General features: G+C 39.2%; 1 protein-coding gene and 1 long non-coding RNA gene across 11 annotated transcripts in view; both read right to left on the bottom strand.

Moving 5' to 3' along the window:
* Window positions 1-18,134, bottom strand: part of MARCHF8 (membrane associated ring-CH-type finger 8) — a 123,762-nt gene extending 105,628 nt beyond the window's left edge. For 4 of the 10 annotated variants that reach the window (XM_060642159.3, XM_060642145.3, XM_081790505.1 and 1 more), the window contains exon 1: window positions 17,451-18,133. The gene's annotated coding sequence lies outside the window, so the exon portion shown is untranslated. Of the gene's footprint in view, window positions 1-16,367; window positions 16,510-17,450 lie in introns of all 10 variants that reach the window. The other 6 variants (XM_060642148.3, XM_081790504.1, XM_078434537.2 and 3 more) reach the window with 6 other exon arrangements.
* LOC145712500 (uncharacterized) lies at window positions 4,997-9,853 on the bottom strand. Its single transcript, XR_014135371.1, has 2 exons — window positions 9,056-9,853; window positions 4,997-8,816 (listed from the first exon to the last, which is right to left on the bottom strand). It is a non-coding gene; the product is annotated as an uncharacterized LOC145712500 (long non-coding RNA).
* Window positions 18,135-24,961: the final 6,827 nt, after the last annotated feature.

Consider the following 24,961-nt stretch of genomic DNA (forward strand, 5'->3'; position numbering starts at 1 on the left):
CAACTTTGGCTCAGGCCATGATCTCACGGTTTATGAGTTCGAGACCCACGTCGGGCTCTGTGCTGCCAGCTCAAAGCCTGAAGCCTGCTTCTGATTCTGTGTCTCCCTCTCTCTGACCCTCCCCCACTCATGCTCTGTCTCTCTCTCAGAAATAAACATTAAAAAAAAAATTTTTTTTAAGAAGAGGCTAATGAATAAAATCACATGATCATATCAATGAATGCAGAAAAAACATCTGACAAAATTCAACACCTGTTCATGATAAAAACTCTCAGGAAAATAAGTAAAACATTTCCTTAATTTGATAAAAAGCATCTACCAAAACCAAAACCAAAAAAAACCCCAAAAACCAAAACATTAAAAAAACCCTACACCTAAAACGACATTTAATGATAACAGACCAACTGATTTCCCCATAAGACTGGGGAAAAGGCAACTCTTGTTTCACATGGTGCTGGTAGTTCTAACCACTGCAATAAGGCAAGAAAATGAAATAAAAAGCACGCAGACTGGAAAGTAAGAAATAAAACTGTACCTATTGCAGTTGGCCTGATTGTCTATATAAAAAATCCCAAGGAATCTACCAAAAAAGTCCCATAGTAAGCAAGTTCAGCAATATTGCGGGATATAAGATAAACATTACTCAAATTATTTGTACATACTAGAAATGAAAACAAAGACACAAATTAAAAATAAAAACATTTGTAATCATAAAATATGCATACTTAGGTGTAAAACAAAGATCTTTTATGCTGAAAAGGATAAAATGCTGATAAAAGAAATTAGATAATTAATAAAGACACATACTGAATACATGGACTAGAACTCAACAGAGTGAAGACGTCTACTCTTCCCTAGTTAATAAACAAGTTTACAAAATTCCTATCAAAATCTCACCAAGATTTTTAGTATATATAGGCAAGATTATTTTTAAATGTGTATGGAAAAACAAAAGATTTACAATAGCCAAAACACTTTTGAAAGAAAAAAACAGAATGGGAGAAACCAGTCTACTGATTTCAAGACTTTAATTACAGAGTTACCATAATCAAGACCATGTGCTATTGGCAGAGGAACAGACATACAGATCAATGGTACAGGAGAGAGAACGCATAAACACGCCCACACAAATATGCCCAAATGATTTTTGATAAAGCAGTTCAATGGAGGAAAGGCAGCTTTTCAACAAATAGTACCAGAGCAACAGGAAAAAAAAATAATAAACCTCGACCTAAGTTTCACACATTATACAATTACTAACTCAATAGTTTATGGATGTACATGTATAACATAAAACTATAAAACTTTTAGGGAGAAAAAAAAGCATAGAAGAAAATCTCTAGGATTTAGGATTAGGCAAAGAGATCTTAAACCTGACACTAAAGTCATGATCCCCAAGTAGAAAAATTTACTAACTGGATTGCATAAATATAAAAACTTTTGCTCTGCAAAGAGTGAAAGGAAAAACTACAGACTGGAAGAAAATATTTACAAAGTACATATCTGACAAAGAACTAGTATCCAGAATATATAAGCAACTGTCAAACTCAATTTAAAAAATCCAATTAGAAAAAAAGCAAAACAAATTTGCAACAACATGGATGGAACTAGAGAGTATTATGCTAAGCAAAATTAGTCAGAGCAAGACAAATATCATATGACTTCACTCATATGTGGAATTTAAGACACAAAACAGATAAACATAAGGGAAGAGAAGCAAAAATAATATAAAAACAGGTAGGGGGACAAAACATAAGAGACTCTTAAATATAGAGAACAAACTGAGGGTTGCTGGAGGGGTTGTGGGAGGGGGGGATGGGCTAAACGGGTAAGGGACATTAAGGAAGACACTTGTTGGGATGAGCACTGGGGATGATTCATAGGGGATGAATCACTGGAATCTATTCCTGAAATCATTATTGCACTATATGCTAACTAACTTGGATGTAAATTAAAAACAAAACAAAAAGGCAAAGGACATGAAAAGACTTTCACTGAGAGGATATATGGTAGCAAAGAGCATATGAAAAGATATTCAACCTCATTAGCCATTAGGGAAATGCAAATTAAAATCACCATGAGACATCACCACATACCTATAATAGGTATAAAATAAAATAAAAAATGGTTCCAACACCCAAATATAGGCAAGGCTAAGGAGAAACTGGACCACCCTTATATTACTGGGAGGAATATAAAATGATACATCCACTCTGGAAACACTTTGAAAATTTCTTTAAAAACTAAATGCAGGGGATGGAGCGCCTGGGTGGCTCAGTTGGTTAAGCATCCGACTTCGGCCAGGTCATGATCTCACCATTCGTGAGTTCAAGCCCCGCATCGGGGTCTGTGCCGATAGCTCAGAGCCTGGAGCCTGCTTCAGATTCTGTGTCTCCCTCTCTCTCTGCCCCTCCCCCACTCGCACTCTGTCTCTCTCTCTCCCCGCCTCAAAAAATGAACATTAAAAAACAAACAAACAAAAACCAAACAAACAAACAAAAAAACCTAAATGTGTGGGGGCGCCTGGATGGCTCGGTCAGTTGAGTGTCTGGCTTTTGGTTTCAGCTCAGGTCATGATCTCATGGTTCATGGGTTTGGGCCCTGCATCAGGCTCTGTGCTGGCAGTGTGGCACCTGCTTGGGATTCTTCTTTCTCCCGCTCTCTCTGCCCCTCCCATGTGCATGCGCACTCGCTCTCTCTCTCTCTCTCTCTCTCTGTCAAAATAAATAAATAAAGTTAAAAAAAACAAACTAAACTTGTGATTATCATACAACCCATCAATTGTACCCCAGGACATTTATCCCAGAGAAATGAAGTAATTTGGTCATGCAAAAGCCTGCACACAAATGCCTGAATTAGCTTTATTCAACCAGATGTCCTTTAGTAGGTAAATGATCAAACAAATTACGGTACAAGAAGATGTACCAAATTATGGTACATCTATGGTACATACCACAGAATACTACTCAGCAATAAAAAAGGAATAAAAAGGAACTATTTGGACATGCAACAATCAGGATGAATCTCCAGAGAATGCCAATTCAAAAAGGTCATAATTTCATTTATATAACATTCTTAAGAAAGACAAAATTACTGCAATGGGAGAACATATTAATGGTTGCCAGGGGTTAAGAAAGCAGTGAGAGTGGGAAGAAGTGAGTATAACTATAAAAAGGGCAACATGAGGGATCCCTGTGGAAATGGAAATATTATGCATCTTGACTGTAGCAATGTCAATGTCCTGGTCCTGATAGTGTACTGTTAACTTTACCACATGTTAATTCTGGGGGAAACTAAATAAAGGTTAAACAGGATCCCTTACAACTGCATATACACCTAGTTACCTCAAAATGAAAATTTTAATTTAAAGAAAAAAAGATATTTTAAATAAGTCTGCAAATGAGAGATTTTAACATGTTTTTGAAGACAGAAAATATGGAAATATTAATAACTTAGCAAGGTGGAGAAAGCCACAATGTAAAATACATGCAATGATGGATAAAGACACAAAATGAAGTAAGTTGCCTATAAAACATCAAGGGGCTCACACTTCATGTTAGGAGTGGGAGCAAGCAACAGGCCAAACAGAGATACAATAAAAGTCTGTAAATAAAACAACTGGTCCACTGGACACATCCTCAACCAAAAACTGCTACCGGAAGTAGGGTGCTGTCATAACACAAACCTAAATAACTTTTATTTATTTAGTCATCACTTTGCAGGCAATGAGGAACTTCATACTATAGAATGAAAAGATGATGATCCACTTTATGCAATGTAAAATATTTAGGAACTCTGCTGACTGGCTGTAACTCAGAAGGCAAACCACACACCTGATGAACTTTAAGCTCTAAGGGGCAAAAATCTGCAAATTGAAAACTACAGTGTGTACTGGTTCCTAGTGGCTATTTCTAGCAAAAGGTATTACAAGAAAGAAAGAAACTCAGAGATCAGATTATAGTGTGACATTACAGATGGCTTCCACTGAAACAAGATAGAGGTATAGAGGCAGGTAAGCAATAAAGTATCTCTCAAAAATAAATTTGGTTATTTGTACTCTGAATTGACTGGAAGCAAATGGATAACGAGTCTAAGTTTCTGAGGGAAACAGGGGTGCCTGGGTGGCTCAGTCAGTTGGGCGTCTGACTTCAGCTCAGGTCATCAACTCGCGCTCCGTGAGTTTTGAGCCCCGCGTCAGGCTCTGTGCTGACAGCTCAGAGCCTGGAGCCTGCTTCCAATTCTGTGTCTCCCTCTCTCTGGCCCTCCCCCGCTCACACTCTGTCTCACTCTCTCTCTCTCAAAAATAAATACATATTTTTTTAAAAATTTACGTTTCCGAGGGAAATACACTGGCAGAGAAACTACAAGCCCACATTTAGAAGGTCTCTGACTGTTCCAAGACCTAAAAGCAATTTCTGGGAGTCTAACCTTCTATAAAAAGACCAACTTCACAATACCCAAGGAGACTGCATGCCAAACATCAATTCTGGATGTGTGATGAGGCCAAATAAGATCATGGAAAAAGAAGAACTTCCTAAAGGTTGATCCCTGGGGCCATGAAGAAAAAGGAAGGTGAGAGTTTCTCCCATGGAACAAAATCAGAATCTAATAAGAAACATCCTTTCCTTCCAAGGATGGGAGCCTTCCTTTATTATATCTGCCCATAAAGATTAAAGAACTGTTACAGGAGCGCCTGGGTGGCTCAGTCCATTAAGTGTCCGACGACTTCGGCTCAGGTCATGATCTCACAGTTCATTCGTGAGTTTGGGCCCCACATCAGGCTCTGTGCTGACAACTCAGAGCCTGGAGCCCGCTTCCAATTCTTTGTCTCCCTCTCTTTCTCTGCCCTGCTCGCATGTGCGCTCTCCCTCTCTGCTCAGAAATAAACATTAAGGAAAAAAAACAAAACTGTTACAGAAGAGTGACTACTGTCCCTCTATGCTTCACCTTCCAAATAGGACAGTTTACAAGTCATGTTGTGTTCTTACTGTAATACTTTTTGAGGGTTGAGGAGAAGGTGTGTCTTCTTAGTTCACTTGACTAAGAAAGGCTGATGTGGACCTGACAGCTGGCCAGGCATCACTTAGAGATCCTGTACTTTGAACTGAAGGTAATGGCTGGTTGGATAGGGGATTAGTGTGCTCTGGGTGTGGGAAAAAGAATGAAACAGTTTGGAGACCAGAATGACTAACTGAAACAGACTCAAGGCAATTTACCTACTACATCATTTCCTGTTTCCAGGCAAATGGGAGACTACATTTTCCAGTCTCTTTTGCAATTATGAGAGGCCATGTGACTGATTCCTAATAAGAGGACAGTAATATTTTCCACTTCTAGGCCCTTAAAAACATTCATTAAGATCCTTCATCCAGTTCTCTCTTCAACCGCCATCTTTGTTGTTCCTACTGTAATGTAACTGTTACCACGGTATAGCACAGCCCAGGGGTTTCAAAATTTGGGGTGCATACAAATCATCTTATTCTGATGCTGTAGATCTGGGATGCAGCCTGAGATTCTACATTTCTAATAAGCTCTAAGATGATACCAACATTGCTGGTTTATGAACTAAATTTTGAGGAGCAAGGGCTTAAATTACCAACATCAATACACAATGAGGAAAGATGATTCTCTGGAGAAACTGGCCTGGAAAAAGGTTTCCCACATAGTGACTGAGCTAGAGAATTCCAGTCCACATTAAAGCAGGCTGATGGAAGGCTCTAGGAGGAAAGACCTCCAGAAAATTATAGAGACTGAAAAAATATGGATAATATGAGAGAACATGATAAAAAGAATGTGTATATGAAAAGTTATGCCACTGAAAAATGAGGTAACTTTAAAAAGACACATAAGAAAGAAAAAGCAATCACAGACTACTACTTGGCTCTATAGAACAGAGTGGTCACTGACTAGTGATTTCAATAAAAATAGGGATATAGCCAGCCATAGTTGGAACGCAGAAAAGGTAAGTGAGGAGTTTAAGATGCCCAAATCCAAATAACAAAAAAGCAACGCATAATCTAAAACTGATAAATCAATAATGTGTATAAGCATTAAGTTTAGAACTATGACGATAACTACCACAGAAATAAGAAAACAGAAGTTGCCGGGCCGCCTGGGTGGCTCAGTCAGTTAAGTGTCGGACTCTTGATCTCGGCTCAGGTCATGATCTCACAGTTTGTGAGTTTGAGCCCCGCATGGGGCTGTGCACTGATGGCGCAGAGCCTGCTTGGGATTCTGTCTCTCCTTCTCTCTGCTCCTCCCCCGCTTGTGCTTACTCTCAAAGCAAATAAACAAACTTATATGAAAAAAAAAATTATAAAAAAGAAAACAGAAGTTACCTGTTTTTCATTATAAGCCCTCTGTGTTCACTATTTTTAAACAATATCTAAGTATTTTGATGAAAACTTAAACGTCAATTTTAAAATACAGAAAAATACAGGCCCACCTAGGCGGCTCAATCAGTTGAGGGTCCAACTTCAGCTCAGGTCATGATCTCACAGCTCATGAGTTAGAGCCCCGCATCAAGCTCTGTGCTGACAGCTCAGAGCCTGGAGCATATTTCAGATTCTGTGTCTCCCTCTCTCTCTGTCCCTCCCCCACTCGCACTTTGTCTCTCTCAAAAATAAAAAAATAAAAAAAAAACATTAAAAAATATTTTTAAATAAAAATAAAATACAGAAAAATATAGAGAATTGGTAACAGACCATACAGGCAAGGGAATGGAAAAAAGGGTACCTACACATTATTAGGGGAAGTGTAGGCAGAAATAAAAATTGGGGAAACAACCGCCACTATACAATTTAAATCTCATTGACCAGACGATTCCACTTTTAGGACTCTGTACCACACTAATACTTTCCATGAATGTTCAAAGACATACATACAAAAACAGTCACTTCAACACTGTTATAAAAGAGAAAAATCAGGGGCGTCTAGGTGGCTCAATCAGTTAGGCTTCTGACTCCTGATTTCAGCTCAGGCCATGGTCTCATGGTGTGTGAGACTGAGCTCCTTGTAGGGCTCTGCACTGACAGCACAGCCTGCTTGGGATTCTCTCTCCCTCTCTCTCTGCCCCTCCCCATTCACATGTGTGTGTGCACGCTCTCTCTCTCTCTCTCAAAATAAATGCAAAACATTTTTAAACAATATTTTTAAAAATTTTTTAAAAAGAAAAATCAGAACACACTAAATATCCACTAATAGAGAAAGAGTTGAATGAATTATGAATATATGTGCCCAACTTGATTTCAGCCTTGTAAGATCCAGAGCAGGTGACCCAGGGAAGCCTACCACACTTCTCATCAACAGAACTACAAGATAACAAATTTGTGTTGTTTAAGATTCTAAGTTTGTGGTAATTTCTTACACAGCAATAGAAAACAAGTACTTCTACAAAAGTTAAAGAAATGCATTAGTCCACTAATTAAAATCTATACCTCCAACTATACAGAGAAAGTCCTGCCTTTGTGCACCAAAAGACATGCACACAATGTTCACATAACCAGGGCACCTGGCTGGCTCAGTCCGAAGAGCATGTGACTCTTGATCTCGGGGTTGTGAGTTCGAGCCCCACATTGGGTGTAGAGATTATTAAAATAAATAAACTTAAAAAAACATTCGCATAAACACTACTCATTACAGAAAAAAAATGACAACCCATTCACCAAGAGTACAAAGATCAAATTATGCAATATTCATATAATGTAATGCAATACATTAATGACATCAGTGAACTACAGCCACATACAGAAATATGGGTGAGTCTCAAGTCTCACTATGTGGGATGAAAAAGCAAGTGATGAAAGTGTACACACAGTATGATTCTAGTTATTACATTCAATGGTACCAAGACAGAAACAACACAGCACAGAAATGCAAATGTGATAAAACTATTAAAAAAATGAAACAATAAAAACAAGTTCAGGGTAGCAGTTATCTCTGTGGGGAGGTAAAAAGATAGGATGAGAAGGGGACCAGGGGGCACCAAAGATAATGTAAGATTTTGTTCCTAACTGGTGGTGATTACAAACTAATAGTATTTAAGTTCTAAACATTTTTCATAATTATTATAATGCTTATTCAATATTTAAAAGATGAAAACATCTAAGAATAGAACTTCCAGATAACCAAAACACAATTTTTTTTGCTTTTGTCAAAACATGTTCATTGAAAAAAAAATTATTCAAATAATATAAGAAAGTCCAATCAATTTTCAATATCTCTTAAAATCCCACCATGTAGACATAATCAGTAACAATTTGCTGAACATCCTTCTAGACACTTCTTATGCATGTGTGTACACATACATTTAAAAATTATACATAAAATTACTGTATACAACACATAAATGCTTATTCTATAAATGCTCTTTACACCCTTGCTTTTTTAAGTCAACTGTATTGAGCCACAACTTACCTAAAATACACCCGTTTTAAATGTAATGCTAGAAAAGTTTTGACGAATTTAGTGTAACCACAAACCACTTAAAATTCAGAGAGAATATTTCTATCACTGCAAAAAAATCCCCTTTCTCCTCTGCAGTCAGTTCTTCCCACTCTGACCCAAGGCAATTACTAATCTCCTTTATTATACATTAATTTTGCTGGCTCTAAGATGAATGAAATTCTCCAGTATGTACTCTTTCGTGCCTGGCTTCTTTTGCTCAGCAAAATGTTTTCCAATTTCATGCCGTGATATTATCAGTATTTCCATTCTTACTGTGGAATAGTGTTCCATTGTCTAATGGTTGACAGACATTTGGAATAATTTCCAGCTTTGATCTCTAAACATTGTCATTACACCATTTGTGATATAACCTTTTATTTTATTTTATTTTTTTTTTTCAACGTTTTTAATTTATTTTGGGGACAGAGAGAGACAGAGCATGAACGGGGGAGGGGCAGAGAGAGAGGGAGACACAGAATCGGAAACAGGCTCCAGGCTCCGAGCCATCAGCCCAGAGCCTGACGCGGGGCTCGAACTCACGGACCGCGAGATCGTGACCTGGCTGAAGTCGGACGCTTAACCGACTGCGCCACCCAGGCGCCCCTATAACCTTTTATTTTATAACCAGGGGTGGAATTCCGGGTTATCCCACAAGTGTATGTTTAAGTCAACAGGAAACTGCGACACTGTCTTCCAAAGTGCCTATATCACGATACACTCCTAACAATTTATGTAAGTTCCGGTTGCTCTACATCTTCCCCAAGCCTTGATATAATCAATGTCTTCAATTTTAAGCATTATTGTAGGCAAAGAGTTGTTTATAATTTTGATTTGCACCTCCCTAAATATACTGAGAATTTTAAAACGTGCCTATTGTAAATTCAAATATTGGCCTTTGTGAAGTGTCTGTCCAAATCTTTTATCAATTTTATAATTTGAGTTGTCTGCCTTCTTATTAATGATTCGTAGAGGTTCTTTATACACACTGGATAATTTGTCAGACATATGAATTGCAAATATTTGCTCCCATTCTGTAGCAGATCTTGTATTTTTCCTAGCAGTGTCTTTTAAAGTGAAGAAGCTTTTAATTTTTCTTAAGTCTAATTTAACATTCAAAAATTTTTATCATGAATGCTTTTCGTATCATTCATATGACTGAAGGCTTTCTTCATCAGACTAGGACCACAACATGAATGTCCTTACCACTTCTATCATAATGTTGGATTTGAGATTCTAGACAATGTAATGGGCCAAAGAAAGAAATTAAGGAACAAAAGAAGGCAAGCAGGCAGGGAGAAAGAAATAGTTGTAGAAAGAAAAGTTGTAGAAAGAAAAGTTGTAGAAAATTCTTTAAAAAGTAACCAAAAGACTACTAGAAGTAGTAAGCGAATTTAGAAAGTCTACCAGATATAAAGGTAATATACAAAACCAACTGTATTTCTACATATTGGCAATAAACAAGTGGAAAATAATTTTAATCTCATTTATAATATCAAAAACAAAATATTAAGATAAAAATTTGACAAAATATGTATAGGACATGTACACTACAAAACTAAAAATAATCCTTTGAAACAGATCTTTGAAAATAAAAAACAAAGGTAAAGGATTTATACTAACCAATTTCAAACCACACAGCCACAGTAAGAAAAGCAGTACAGTATTGACATAAGGACAGATCTACAAATCAACAGAAGAGTGAGTCCAAAAGTAGATTCACACATATACCATCAGTTGATTTCCAACAAAAAATGGCAAGATAATTCAATGGGCAAAGGCTGGAGAAAGGACAAAAAATTCAATAGGGAAAGGATAATCTTTTCAATAAATGATACTAAAACAGCTGTGAATTCATAAAGAAAAGTAATAAACCTAGACCCCTATCTCATACCACATATCCTTTAACCCCTAAAAATAGATCAGAGACCTATTACAAGAGCTAAAACTATAAAACTTTTGAGGGAAAAATTCTGTGGTCTGTTTTCTTCGTATAATATTTCAGATATATTTGTATATTAATAAATATACATCTTTTATATTTTTTAAAAAAGTAAGAAAAATAAAGAGCAGCGAATCCTTAAAATTTTTTTATACATGTAATTATTTTTAAAAATCAAATTTCAGGGGTGTCTGGGTGGATCAGTTGGTTAAGGGTCCAACTCTTGGTTTCAGCTCAGGTCATGATCTCACAGTTTGTGAGTTTGAGCCCCATATCAGGCTTGGTGCTTACAGTGCAGAGACTGCTTGAGATTCTCTCTCTCTCTTTCTCCCTCTCTCTGCCCCTGCACTGCGCATGCTCTCTCTCTCTCTCAAAAAACAAATAAGCATAAATAAAATAAAATAAAATAAAATAAAATAAAATAAAATAAAATAAAATAAAATAAAATAAAATTTCAAAACCCACTGTGAATTCCTTACCCATACAGTCAAACAATCTTTCTTCAACTGAAATTCAGAAATATTCAAAGGAAAAGAAAAAAAGTCTTCTTCAACCTCCTTTCATATGGTTTCAGTAAAATGAGGCTGCTTCTAGGGAACTCAAGTTTGCCTCAATAACTATTTTTTGAGTGCTTTTCTAAAGCCATAAATAATAAAACAAATCTGCCTAAAATATATTAATACCATCCATAATTTTTATAAAATGGTTACCAGAAGATCATGACAATATGAGAAATACTCTGTACTGATATATGGTTTGGAAGTGCCCTGTCCTAGTTGATAAAGATTATTAATTTATCACATAGGATTACAAAGTTTGGGAATTATAATAAAACAAGAAAACTATAATAAAACAAATTTAAACTATTCTAAGCATAAATTCCTCCCCCCCAATAATTTAGAGGATATCTCAAGAAATGTATTACCCTTGGGGCGCCTGGGTGGCTCAGTCGGTTAAGTGACTTCAGCTCAGGTCGTGATTTCGCAGTCTGTGAGTTCAAGCCCTGTGTCAGGCTCTGTGCTGACAGCTCAGACCCTGGAGCCTGCTTCGGATTCTGTGTCTCCCTCTCTGTCTGCCCCTCCCCTGCTTGCTCTCTATCTCTGTCTCTCTCTCTCAAAAAATAATAAACATTAAAAAAATTTTTTTAAAGAAATGTACTAATTACTCTTAGTCACAAGTTGTGGTTAACAAAATGATGATAAAAGAGTCCATTATAGTTTATTAATTTAACCATCACAGCTTTCCACAACACCAAAATGAAAGGCAACACATAATGCAAAATCACTGCCCACGTATTATTTATTGTGCACAAAACAAAGTACCCCAAAACTCATTTAAAACAATAAACATTTACTATCTAACAATTAGTCTGGGTCAGGAATTTAGACAGCTTAGCTCATCGTTTGCATGAGGCTGCAGTCAAAACTGCTGGGTAGTGGAGCAACTTCTTACTAGACATGTCTGGAGGCAAGGGAAACAAAAGCAAAAATGAACTATTGGGACTTCATCAAGATAAAAAGCTTCTGCACAGCGAAGGAAACAATCAACAAAACGAAAACAAAACAAAACAAAAGGGCAACCTACAGAATGGGAGAAGATATTTGCAAATGCCATATCAGATAAAGGGTTAGTATCCAAAATCTATAAAGAACTTACCAAACTTAACACCCAAAAAATAGATAATCCAGTTAAGAAAGGGGCAGAAGACATAAACAGACATTTCTCCAAAGACATACACATGACTGACACATGAAAAAATGTTCAACATCATCATCAGGAAAATACAAATCAAAACCACAATGAGATACCATCTCACACCTGTCAAAATGGCTAAAATTAACAACTCAGCAGACAACAGATGTTGGCAAGGATGCGGAGAAAGGGGAACCCTCTTGCACTGTTGGTGGGAATGCAAACTGATGTAGCTACTCTGGAAGTCTGGAGGTTCCTCAGAAAGTTACCACCTAGCAATTGCACTACCAGGTATTTATCCAAAGGATATAAAAATACTGATTTGAAGAGGCATATGCACCCCAATGTTTATAGCAGCACTATCAACAATAGCCAAATTATGGAAAGAGCCCAAATGTCCATCAATTGATAATGGATAAAGAAGGTGCATATATATATATATATATATATATATATATATATATATATATATATATATATATATACACACACACACACACACACACACACAATATTACTCAGCCATCAAAAAGAATGAGATCTTGCCATTTGCAATCAGATGGGATGGAACTAGAGTGTATTATGTTAAGTGAAAGAAGTCAGAGAAAGACAAATGCCATATTATTTCACTCATATGTAGAATTTAAGAAACAAAAGAGATGACCACAAGGAAAGGGAAGGAAAAACAAAATAAAACAAAAATAGAGAGGGAGGCAAACCATAAGAGACTCTTAACTATAGAGAACTGAGGGTTGCTTGAGGGTTGTGGGTGGGAGTATGGGCTAAATGAGTGATGGGCATTAAGGAGGGCACTTGGGATGAGCACTGGGGATGATTCGTAGGGGGTGGATCACTAAATTCTACTCGTGAAACCAATACTACACTATATGTTAACTTGAATTTAAAGAAAATCTTGGAAAGAAAAAAAAATGTTGGCCAGGCTATAGGATCATCTGAAGGCTTGGCTCTATATAAAAGGAAGGAAGGAGGAATTTGCTTCTAAGTTCATGTGGCTGTGGCCAAGCCTTGATCCTTTACTGCATGGGCCTTAGGGCTGTTCACAACATGGCAACCTTTTTTGTGTTTTATTTCAACATCTTTCTTTCCACCAATGACTTTTTTAGGTGTACAATTCAACGGCTTTTAGCATACTCACAGAATTGTGCAACCACCACCACAATCAATTTTAGGACATTGATCATCATAAAAGAAATCCATTATGCAGCAAATCTTCCCTCTTCCCCCACCCCAAATGCCCAGATCTGGGCAATCACCAATCTATTTTCTGACTCTATAGATTTGTGTATTCTGGACATTTCATATAAACATAGCCATAAAATAACGTGGCCTTTTGTGACTGGCTTTTATTATTTAGCATAATGTCTTCAAAGTTTATCTATGTTGTAGCACGAATCTGTACTTCGTTTCTTTTAATGGTTGAGTAACATTCCACTGTATGTATAAACCACCATTTATTTATCCATTTATCAACTGGTATACATTTAAGTTACTTTTATTTTTGGCTACTATGCATACTGATACTGTAAACATTTGCATACAAGTTTTGGTGTAAATATATATTCTCATTTTTCTTTGGGTATAAACCTAGGAGTGGGGTTGCTATGTCATTTGCTATCCCTGTGTTCAGCTGTTTAAGGAACTACTGGACTGTTTCCCAAGGGAGCTACATCCCTTTCCATTCCCAATAACAGAGTATGAAGATTCCAGTCTCTCCACAATCTCTACAACACCTGTTATTATCTGTCTTTTAGATTATAGTCATCCCAGTGGGTACAACACAGTAATTTACTGTGATATTGATTTGCATTTCCTTGGTGGCTAATGAGATCAAGCTATTTTTCGGGTGCTTATTGGTCATTTGTATGCCGTGTCGGAAGAAATGTCTATTCAAATCCTTTGTTTTTAAATTGAGTTCTTCTTTTATTGTTGAGGTGTAAGACTTCCTTACACACTCCCATTAGAAATTTATTATTAGATATATGATTTGCTCATAGTAAACACTAGAGAGCATGTGGATAGGGTATCAGTAGGAACTCTCATACAATGAGGATAGGAAAGTAAAACAGCACAACTACAAGGGAAAGTAATTTGGCAATACTTGGAAAATTACAGAGGCCCATCCCCTACAAGCAACAATCCCAATCATAGGTGTTTACCTCAGCAAAACGCTTACACTTGGTAAAAACTAGCATGGGTGGAAACTTGGAGGAAAAAACATGAATGAAACATAGAAACCTCAGTGGAAAAGACGCAGAAAAAAATCCACATACTACAATGCCATTTATATAAAGTTCAAAAACATTCAAAAGTAAACGTTCTGGGGGGTGTATACACATAAAATAAGTTTATGAAGAAAAGCAAAGAAATGGTAGAATTCAGTCTGGTGGTTACTTCCAAAGGGATGGAAGGGGAGGTGTCTATTCAGGAAAAGGCACACAGTTTCAATGGTATTGATAATATTCCATTTTTTGAGCTTTGTATATCCAAATTACTTATTTCTGTATGTGTGACGTATTTCATAAACATTTTTTTCAGAGAGCTACACTAATATCTGAATATCTCTCTAATATAGATACACACTGAAGAAGTTTCATCCCAATATACTTCATGCAGATGAGGAGTATCGTAGTGAACCAAAAACTACATATAAACAAGATCATCAATTATTTTTAATCCAATGAAGTGTATGCTTTGTAGAACAGAAAAGATGGATTCTCTGCCTTTTCCTGCTTCTCCCTTTCTGTCAGCCTGCCTTCCTGATCCCACCTTTACCACAGCAATCTGGATTAAATACCATCTCCTCTAGGAGGTTCTGCCATTCAATCCATCAGCCTGATGCGTGCACATCCTCCTCTCAATTTCCATAGTATTTGTATCACTTCAAGGCCCTCATCACATTATCCCTGGAATGCATGTGATTTAACTCCTCTGTCAAAGATAAGTACCTGAAGATTCAGAACACTGATTACATCAGTCTGCTCATAGAAGGCACTCAGTTTTTTGTTGACTATTGAACGAATGAATGAATGAATCTGAAAATTCAGGAATTTCAAGATGAGGTGAGTAAAGATCTGGCCTAGTCTTCTTTAAAATTCTCAAAAACTGAGGAATTAAATAATTATACTCCTTGAAAAAGAATTTCAACATTGAAACTCTTCAAAATATAGCAAAGATAAGATTAACAATGGTCGGTTAAAATATAAAATATTTATAGTGCATATACTGATTAACATTCCATAATCACAGAGGGCCAAATCAGAGGCGTAAGAACTTCCTGAATAGTCCACTGCCTTAGACCATGTCTTGAAGTCAATCATGTAACTGGAGAACAGGTAGAGTTCTATCTTTTATAGAAAAAAAAAATAGTGCATGCTATTTCATGACCTAAATTTGTTACTTTTAGAAATTTTGACAACTTTTTTTTTTTTTTGCTTTCAGATATTTAAATTGTTTCCTACAAAAAGTATAAACCTAAACATTATGTGCTTACGGCAGAAAAGGGACATACATGGGGTGGGGGGAGCTTGGGGGGGGATGGAGACCACAAGTGAAACAGCTGTTTCTCAAAAACTAGGCACTACTGCTGATAACAAATAGGGAGTCTTAACTGGTTGAATCAATTCATTTCTGTCTATGCATCTATAATTCCTTCCTGGAGCTAAGTTAAAGAAGACAAAAAATGTTGGAAGGAGGGCTGCCGCCAGATTTAGCAAATAAAAATGCAGTAAGCCCAGTTAAACTTGAACTTCAAATAAACAATTTTTTTTTTTAGTAACGCATGCCTTATGAAATATTTATACTAAAAACTTATTCATTGTTAATCTGAAATTAAAATTTAAACTAGGTTAGCTGTATTTCATCTGGCAACCCTAATTGAAGCCAAAAAAAATGGAGCAGTAATCAATCCAATTTCCTCACTTTGTGATAGAAACTGAGCCCCGATGGAAAGAAGTAACCTACCTAGACCTACACCAAAGATCAAGGAAGTAGGTCTACTTTGAAAAGAGAAAACAGGGGCGCCTGGGTGGCTCAGTCCGTTAAGCGTCCGACTTCAGCTCAGGTCACGATCTCACTGTCCGTGAGTTCGAGCCCCGCGTCGGGCTCTGTGCTGACTGCTCAGAACCTGGAGCCTGTTTCAGATTCTGTGTCTCCCTCTCTCTCTGACCCTCCCCGTTCATGCTCTGTCTCTCCCTGTCTCGAAAATAAATAAAACGTTAAAAAAAAAATTTTTAAAAAAAAAGAAAAGAGAAAACATATTCTGCTAGGTCACCTTGGGTTCCATTCATAGTCCATTCAACCTCCAATCTTGCTCACTTCACAGAAGCACCAAGTGGACAACTTGTAAAAGTTTATGGTTTTCCTCTTTCAATATAAAACTTCAAGTTTCAGTAAATCTCTCATCAATCCCAGTCCTTGAAAACAACAATCCAAAAAAGTAAGCATTTCTCTTAAACAAAATCATCCTTATAATTTTTGGTCTACCGACCACCCCTTCATATTCTATGTTCACGCACCATATGAAACATGACCTCCTTTTCTCCTAAACTCAGTTCTCTCAAAATCCAAAATTCTCTTGCTCCAGGGTTTCAAAATTTGTAATACATTCATATCATTCCATGACTCTACGATTTTAAGTCATGTACCCTCTCAACTTTTGTATTTTTCAGAGGTAATGTCCTAATCCATTCAGTTGGGTCTAAAAAAAAAAGTCTTGGCAAAAAAAAAAAAAAAAAAAAAGCCTTCCGCTCCCATTCTACACCTGAGCAACAACGAGCAATGCGCATAAGGTCTCACTATTATAAACACACACTTACTTGCCTTGGGCCTGGAATGCAAGAAAAGATGGAAAGGGAAACGTCCATTGGAAATTTGGGAGGGCCTTTCCCAAATCTATATGAGGAATATACTAAATTGTCTAATTGCATGACATACAGTCGAACAAAATCGAAGGAAAAATAATAGAAAACTCCACATAAGCAAAAGATCCATCCAGAGCCTATCAAATTAACACTCAAAACATTTCCCCAACAGTATACCAATGCTTCTCAGCCTGTGATCCCTGGGGGCCCTTAGAGGTGGTGCAGTGGAACAGGAAGACAGCGAGGCAGAAAAAAGGTTTCGTTTTTATCTTTTTTTTTTTTTTTTTTAACTAACTGGGCTTCCAGAAGAGGTTCAAAAAAGGGTTTGTTGCATCAAAAACGCCTGAAAAGAAACGCAGTAACATAAACCATTACGACTTTGTCTAGTAAGTTTTCTATTAAAAACTTCACCCAGGTGAGTAAGAATCCAAATCGTGTCAGGTGGAAAATTTAAAGACAAACAGGAACTTAGCAATTAAAAGACAAATATCTACCTAAGTGTTCCCTCTGGCAGCTTCCAAAGTATGCGGGTGTCTCGAGATCACACACGTCAGAAGTGGCAGGTCCTCACAGATCATCTAGTCCAGACATTCATTACAGATGTGGAAACTCAGGCCAGGGCGAGGGCTGAGGCTGACTTGGCCAAGGTCTCACAGCCCGCAAGGGCCAGGCCAGGCTTCAACTGGGACTCCACGCTGGCAGCCCAGGGTCCTCAGCGCCCCCACGGATCCTGCGGCCCTCGGTTCGGCGCGGCCCGGAGAGTAGCCTCGGGCAGCCTCGAGCAGCCGGGGCGGAAGGGCCCACAGCCCGGGGTCGCTGCCACTTTTCGGCCGGCTCCGCGCGGAGGCCGCGACCCAGAGCCGTGCAGAGCTCGGCGGCCGCCCCTGCCCAACCCACCTGTCGTGGACGGCACCGCCGGCAGCCACACCCCCTGCCGGGGTCCGGGGCTCGGCCGGCCTCGTCGGCGGCGGGCAGCAGCGACTGCGCGCGGCGTAAGGTACGCCCGTCCCAAGGCCGCAAGGGTTACCTCAGGTGGGCGCTGAGCTCGCGGCTGGGCCGCCCCGCCTCGCCTGAAGCATGCCGGACACCAGGACACAGCAGGGCCGCAGCTCGGCCACCACCGGGCCTGTTTACACCCCTCTGCGGGAGGACGCCGCTGGCCCGTCACGTGACACGCGCGTCACGTGTCCGCCAAGGGGCGGAGTTGTGGAGGTGTTGCCCGGCAACGACGCCGCGCTAAGGGGTGGGCGGCAGCGGCGGTGGCGCGGATCTTCTGCGCTCTTCTGGTCTTACAGCGGTGTGGGGGCAAGACCCGGCGCGTCCTCCCCAGTCCGGACGCGGAAGAGGGAAGCCCCCCCACCACTCCGGCTTCGTCCCTTTGTGACCCCTGGACTTGACCGCGTATATTATTTCAGTCCGGTATTCTGATGTTGAACTTGGAGGGAAAAATGAAAATACTACCTTAGGTAACGGTAGCAAACGAATGCCCAGAAGAGCATAGGCAATAGTAGTTTTGTTTACCCTAACGAACTCTTTGGTTTGCTTTCGCTCCCTAATCTGGAGTGAATGGCTATTCCACAGCGTACTCCATCCTCACCCCCATCAAACAAAGGGTGTGAGGAAGGCTTGTGGGACTTTCAACTTTTATTTTAAATTCTATTGTACTATAATTTTCATGAGGCTCAGACTTGGTATGTGTAAATACAAACATCTAAATAAGCATTTTATTCAGCATTCAGCTTTGTCCACATCAGACTTTCCCGATTATAGCTTTTACTTTGTCTTTAGTAACTATTTCTACCAAGTCGTTTTCCTACATCAGACTTTACATAAATAAAGTTTCAGCCACTGGCAATTTCTCTCAGAGTATTCATTATTAATTGCCTAAGAGACTAATAATTTGTACAATTTCTTCGTAAATTCATGAGTGACTTATTCGCAAATACCTTCAAATATTTCAGAATTGTTCTGTTGTCCAGGAGTGATCTGTTGCATAATTAACTCTTCCATACAATCCTGATCACTTTGCATACCTGGCTAAGAGCAAATTGACAGGGTCAGAACAGTGGGCTCAAAATATCCTCCAGGTCAGTACAAGGTCAAGTATCCTCTTCTTTAACACACCTAGAATGCAATAATACAAATAGTAGAAAATACAGTGATGAGTTTTTCTCCATACTCATCTTTTACTATGGAAAATAGGTTACAAGTCCAGTTGCCACAGCCTGCTTGACTTTTTCTGCTGCTTCTGGCAGCAAATGTTCTGTGAAGGCAGGATAGTATCTTTCAGTGGTATACCTTATGCCTAGACCATGCTGGAGAAGCAAAAAAGTTGGTTAACCTATCAATGTGAATCTGTAGGAAGTGGCAAAGACCCTTCATAGATCCAGAGGGATCTGCAGTTAGGCAGAACTCATGGAAACAATGCTAGGATGAGTCCTGGCTCAGCCATACTATCTAGGCAATTTACTTAACCTTTCTGAACCTCTTCATCTACTTAAAAGATAGTATCTACTGAATCGTTATGAAGATGAAATGAAATAATGCTGGCACCTTACTTTAAAGTGCCCAATACATACAGTGCTCAATAAATGTTAACCATATATGACCTTTGGCAACAGGGTAGTGATAGAGGAGGTCAGAGTCCTGAGGGAAGGAGAAATGACAACTTGAACTTGTTCAGGTCCTGGGTCTGGATTCTCACCACCTGGACTGGAGTTGATCATTGTCAGCAAGGAAACTAAGCACAACCAAAAAGAAATCTTTGCACTTAGAATGGACGGCTACCAATAAGGCAACTGTTCATGGGTACCAGGTACTCACCCCAAGGGGTGTACTGGCTTTATGACAGCAGGTTAATTCCACATCCTGTTTGTGGTGATGGGGATTCCTAGTATATACTACTGGGCTCTCTACTGCTCCAGCCCACATGGGGAAGGAAATTGCCTACCCTCTCTGAGAGTTTGTAGGAAAGAAAGAAGTCCCCACCAAATGGCTGAACATATCTAACCATTTCTAGTTTTTCAGTTAGGGTCTCCTGGCAAACAAAATACATTGGTAAGTAGGATAAGATATACTTTAATTATATACGACTCTGTAACAGCATATCATGCAACACAGTGGGTGTACTAGTGTTCTCACTAGAATGATGAATGTAAGGAATAACAGGGGATCTGCAAACAGAGAAAGAGGTGAATAATAACCTGCTAAGGTGTTACAGAGCTATGATGTGGTAGAGCCAGTCTTGAATTCCGTTTCCTGATTCCAAGTGTAAATGCCTTTCCTTTTTATTAATAACCATAAAAATGTGGTTTCACTATATCTGTTTATTCTTTGATTTTGGCCTTCCTATGCTATGCTAAATGACAATTTTGCTTCACATAGTGTTTGATATATTCCAAAGTAGGACCAATGAGATATTCAGATTGATTAGATGTATACTAAGAGAGGAGAGTGAAGGAACTCCAAGGTTTTTGGCCTGTGCAACCAAAAAAATGGAACTGTCATTTACTTAGATGGAGAAAGGTGTGAAAATTAATAAAGGGAAACCTCACTAAAATGGAGTTGGGAGACCAGAAGGGGGAGCTCTTGTGCCATATGACTCCTCATCAATTACTGGAAGAATAATCAATAGAAGAAGGGATAACAAGAAAGAATCATCAGTTACAGGTCCCAGTAGGAAAAGATGAACAGTGCATCTCCTATGAGAAATTGACTAAACCAGAAATTCAGCCAATGAGAAACCCTTGTCACCCTGAATTCTTTCTTTTCTCCAATGGATTTTTGTTCAAAACAACCCCTCCTAGCTTCCTCCTTCATCTCCATAAAATAATGTTCCTCTCCTTCGCTAGACTACCCTAAGATTTCTGCTGTATCTTGTTTGTCCTGAATTTCAATTCTCTGCTATTCCCAAATAAATTTATTTTTGCTGGTAAAGTAACTGGCTTTTATTTTTAAAATCAACAAAGGATATGTGCAGACTTGGGGGGGGGGAATCAAGAATTTTATTTTGGACATGCTAAATTTGGCATGCCCATTAGCCATCCAAATAGAGATGTACAGTTAGAAAATGCATAGAAGACACTAAAATTCTGGGGAGAGATACAGAGACATAAATTGATTGGTCAGTGGTATTTAAAGCCACAAAATTAAATGAGATCACACAGAGCAGTAACTTTATACCTTCTGACCTCAACCCAGGATACAGAATAGTTCCCATACTGACCAAATACATGTAGATAACTTAAAAAGTTTCAAGAAGCAAATTCACCTCCCAATGTATAATTCGCTATTTCTTTTCCACTTTATTCTGTTCCACTTTTTAAAAACTTCTCCCAACTCAATTGACTTTTTAACCAAGTAACAGTGTGGCCTTACAGTTTGAAAATCACTGAAAGTTGCTGACCTAGGACATTGATTGCATAACTGGAGGAAAAAGAAAAGATCCAAAGGCTGCTTGTGTAGCACTTCAGAGAAGGGAAGAGTAAGCAAAGGAAACATAGTAGGAGCAGCCAGAGATAAAAGGAGAAACAAAACAGAGGAGTCCTAAAGTCTAAGCGAAGACAATTTTTTAGGGAGAAGGAAGTGCCTCAGCATGTCATTTCCTTTGCTGCTGAGAAGTTGAGTAAAATGAGAACTGACCTTTGGATTTGCCAGTGGAGAGATCTTTGAGAGCTTGAGAACGGAGCAATTAAGATAAAGTGGCAGGGATACAAGCCTTATTGCAGAGATAGTAACTGGTGACAGCAAGCAGATTTTGCTGTAAAGACGAGCACGGGAATGAGACATCAGCAAGCAAGAGATGTGGGGGTTAAAGTTTTGCTTAAATATTTATATGCTAATAGAAATGGTCCAGTGATGAGAAAATATCAATGCAGGAGACAGTGACCACTGTAGGAAGGAAGTCCTTGAGTTGGCTGGTGGGGTCATCCATAGACAGGCGAGCAAGGGGAATGGAAAGGCACAGTACATTTGCTGTTAGATGCATATAGAATTTATTTTCCAATTGTTGCCAGTTTAATAAAACAAGAAGCTGAGAGTGAGGACAGGGAGAGGAGTGCTGGTGGTTTGAGGAGAGAAGGGGTAAAAACCATCCAGGAGAGTGCTGTATCCCAGCATCAGCCCAAGCTCCAGCCCCATGATTTCCCACATGGATGATCACTGTCTCCTGACTTCCATCTTTGGAAGACTTCCATCCAGTCTTTTCTTTACACAATCATGAGAGTGAGAGTCCAATTACGTAACCCCCCAGTATTTTCCTAATTCAGAATAAAATCCAAAGTTCATGCCTATCACATCCTCCATGATGTAGCCCCTTATTTCCTGTTGTCCCTCTCACTTGCTTTGCTCCAGCTGCCTAGCTTCCTTGCCATTTCTTGGTTTCCTCAGATATGGAACACTTTCTCCCATTTCCTCACTTCCTTTGTGACTTTACTTAAGTGTAACTTTCTCACAGTGGATGTACAGAGGGTGCCTTTAGGCAACCAGCTTGAGCAATGGAAACCTGAGTAAGCCGAATACAAACAGGCCCATTAGGTGACCCACCTCAAAATATCCATAAGCCCTAGCTGACCAATGGGTTACTTACACCAGGACACAGGTACCAAAAAAGGAAAATTCCATACATTTCGATACCTCCTCACCTTCCCCTTAACAACAGCCCCCCAGCACTGCCTTGTGGCAGTCTCTCTCTTGCTGTCCTGCCCACCTCCCTTGCCATGTATTCAAAAAACTTCTATCTCCGTCTGCCTCTACTCAATAGGGTCATCCCACAGGATGTTTCTGACTACCCTTTCTAAAACAACAGTCCTATCTATGTCACCCTATTGTGCTTGGTTTTTGTTCTTAGCACTTATTACCATCTGTGGCAGAGCCTTTACAGCTCATTAAATATCCATTCCCCACCACCATAACTCTGGCAAATGGGTAAAGCCATAAGACTAGTTCTAACCAATGGGCTAGGAGCAGAATATAATACACTTCTAGATAAAATCATTTAAAAGTCAATGTGAAACCTCTAGCTTTCCCCCCCCCCCCCCCACCCCCCAGCTGCAGCAATCTTAGAGAATCAGCCTGAATCTCCTCATCAGCTACCCTGGGAAGTTGCCTGACTCACAATTTTGCGTGGGTGAGGAATAAACTTTGTTGTGCTAAACCACAGAACTTTGGGGGTTAATTTGTTATCACAGCAATATATAGAATCTATTCTGTTCTGGTTCAGGTTTCCATAAAATTTATACGTTGAACTCCTAACCCCCAGTACCTCATATTGGGACTGTACTGGAGACAGTGTTAGAATAGGCAGTTAGGTTCTAACAGGATACCTGGAGGCCAGCAAAAAGGAAGTCCTGACCAGCTATCAGGGAAAGTCAGAGGCTTGTCCTGGCAGCACTCCACAAGAAACCAGATCAAACCAGACAGACCCAAGATGGAGGATGCTGTGACAGGAAACCCATGACCAAATTAGAAAGAAAAAGTGAGAAACTCTGCTTCTCACCCAAAGTAACAACGATTCCGCCCCCTAGTTAAGAACTGTCAATAAACCCAACCCTCAGAGCACATAGCTCTCTACCTTGCCGGCTCTCATATCTCATCATACAGTTTCCGCTTTAACAAACTTTCCTGTTTCCATTACTCATCTGCTGTGCTGTGTGCCCGCAAGATAAGGTCATTAGGGTGGTCCTGATCCAGTAAGATTGGTGTCCACATAAGAAGAGACTAGAACACAGCTGTGCATAGAGGGAAGACCATGTGATGTCACAGGGAGAAGGTGGCTGGCTATCTGCAAACCGAAGACATTCTCAGAAGAAACCGACCCTGCCAACTCCTGGATCTCTGACTTCTAGCCTCCAGAATTGTGAGAAAATAGATCTGTTGTGTAAGCCCCCCAGTCTGTGGTACTTTGTTATGGTAGCACTAGTAAATGAATACAGCATCCTAACATACTGATACTCCATCTGGAATATTCTTGTATTTATTTTTCCCCTAGAATGTAAGCATGCAATAAAAGCAGGGATGTTTAGTGGAGCACTACATCTACAGCACTTAACAATGGTGCCTGACACCTAACAGATGCTCCAATGGACTTGCCATCTTGTGCAATTCAAAGTCAAAATGATACTGTGGCAGGTTCCATGAAGGAAAAGTATATGGTAGGATGAGGAAGGGTACTAGACAAGAATACATGAGGGAAGGCTTTCTTCCAAAAGTAGTGATGGAGTCAGCATCTGAAAAACCAGTAGTCATTAAGGAGAAACTGGCTGAGAAAACTAAAAGAAAGTCATTGTGGGCAAATTCCAGAAAGTTGGGAGAAAGAGTGCAATTTGAGGCTGGAGAAATTGATGGGGGCCAGATCACAGGGGCCTTACTAGGAAGAATGATTAAGAATTTGGGTCATTTTAATCTAAGAAAAGAAGAAGTTACTGATATATTTCAACCATTGATATGCTCAATTTTTTCAAGCTCACTACAGTTGAAGTGTAGAATATGGGATCATATAAAGGACCACAGAACTAATTCAAGAAGTCTAGTTAGGCAGCAGTTACAATAGGTCAGGTGAAGCCTATGGTAATATGGACTAGGGTAACTGCAGAGGAGTAGGTGAATTTCAGATAAGTGATATAACTAAAAAGAATGGACTGTATGGACTAAATGTATGTGTCCTCCAAATTCGTATGTTAAACCTTAACCCCCAGTATGGCTGTATCTGGATTTAAGGAAGTAATTGAGATTAAGGGAAGTCATATGAGTGGGGCCCTGATCCCATAGGATTAGTGTCCTTAAAAGAAGAGACACCAGAGAGCTCCACGTGTCTGCACACCAAGGAAAGGCACACAATGAGAAGACACCCCTCCAAAAGCCAGGAAGAAGCAATCTTACCAGGAAACCACCCTGAGGAACCTTGATCTGGGACTTCCAGCCTCTAGAAACTGTGAGAAAATTAATTTCTGTTGTTTAAGCCACCCAGTCTAAGCATACTTTGGTAGGGCAGTCTCAGCAGACTAGC

Source organism: Panthera onca, chromosome D2 (assembly GCF_046562875.1).
Source record: "Panthera onca isolate mPanOnc1 chromosome D2, mPanOnc1 haplotype 2, whole genome shotgun sequence".
In the NCBI taxonomy this organism is placed as follows: domain Eukaryota; kingdom Metazoa; phylum Chordata; class Mammalia; order Carnivora; family Felidae; genus Panthera; species Panthera onca.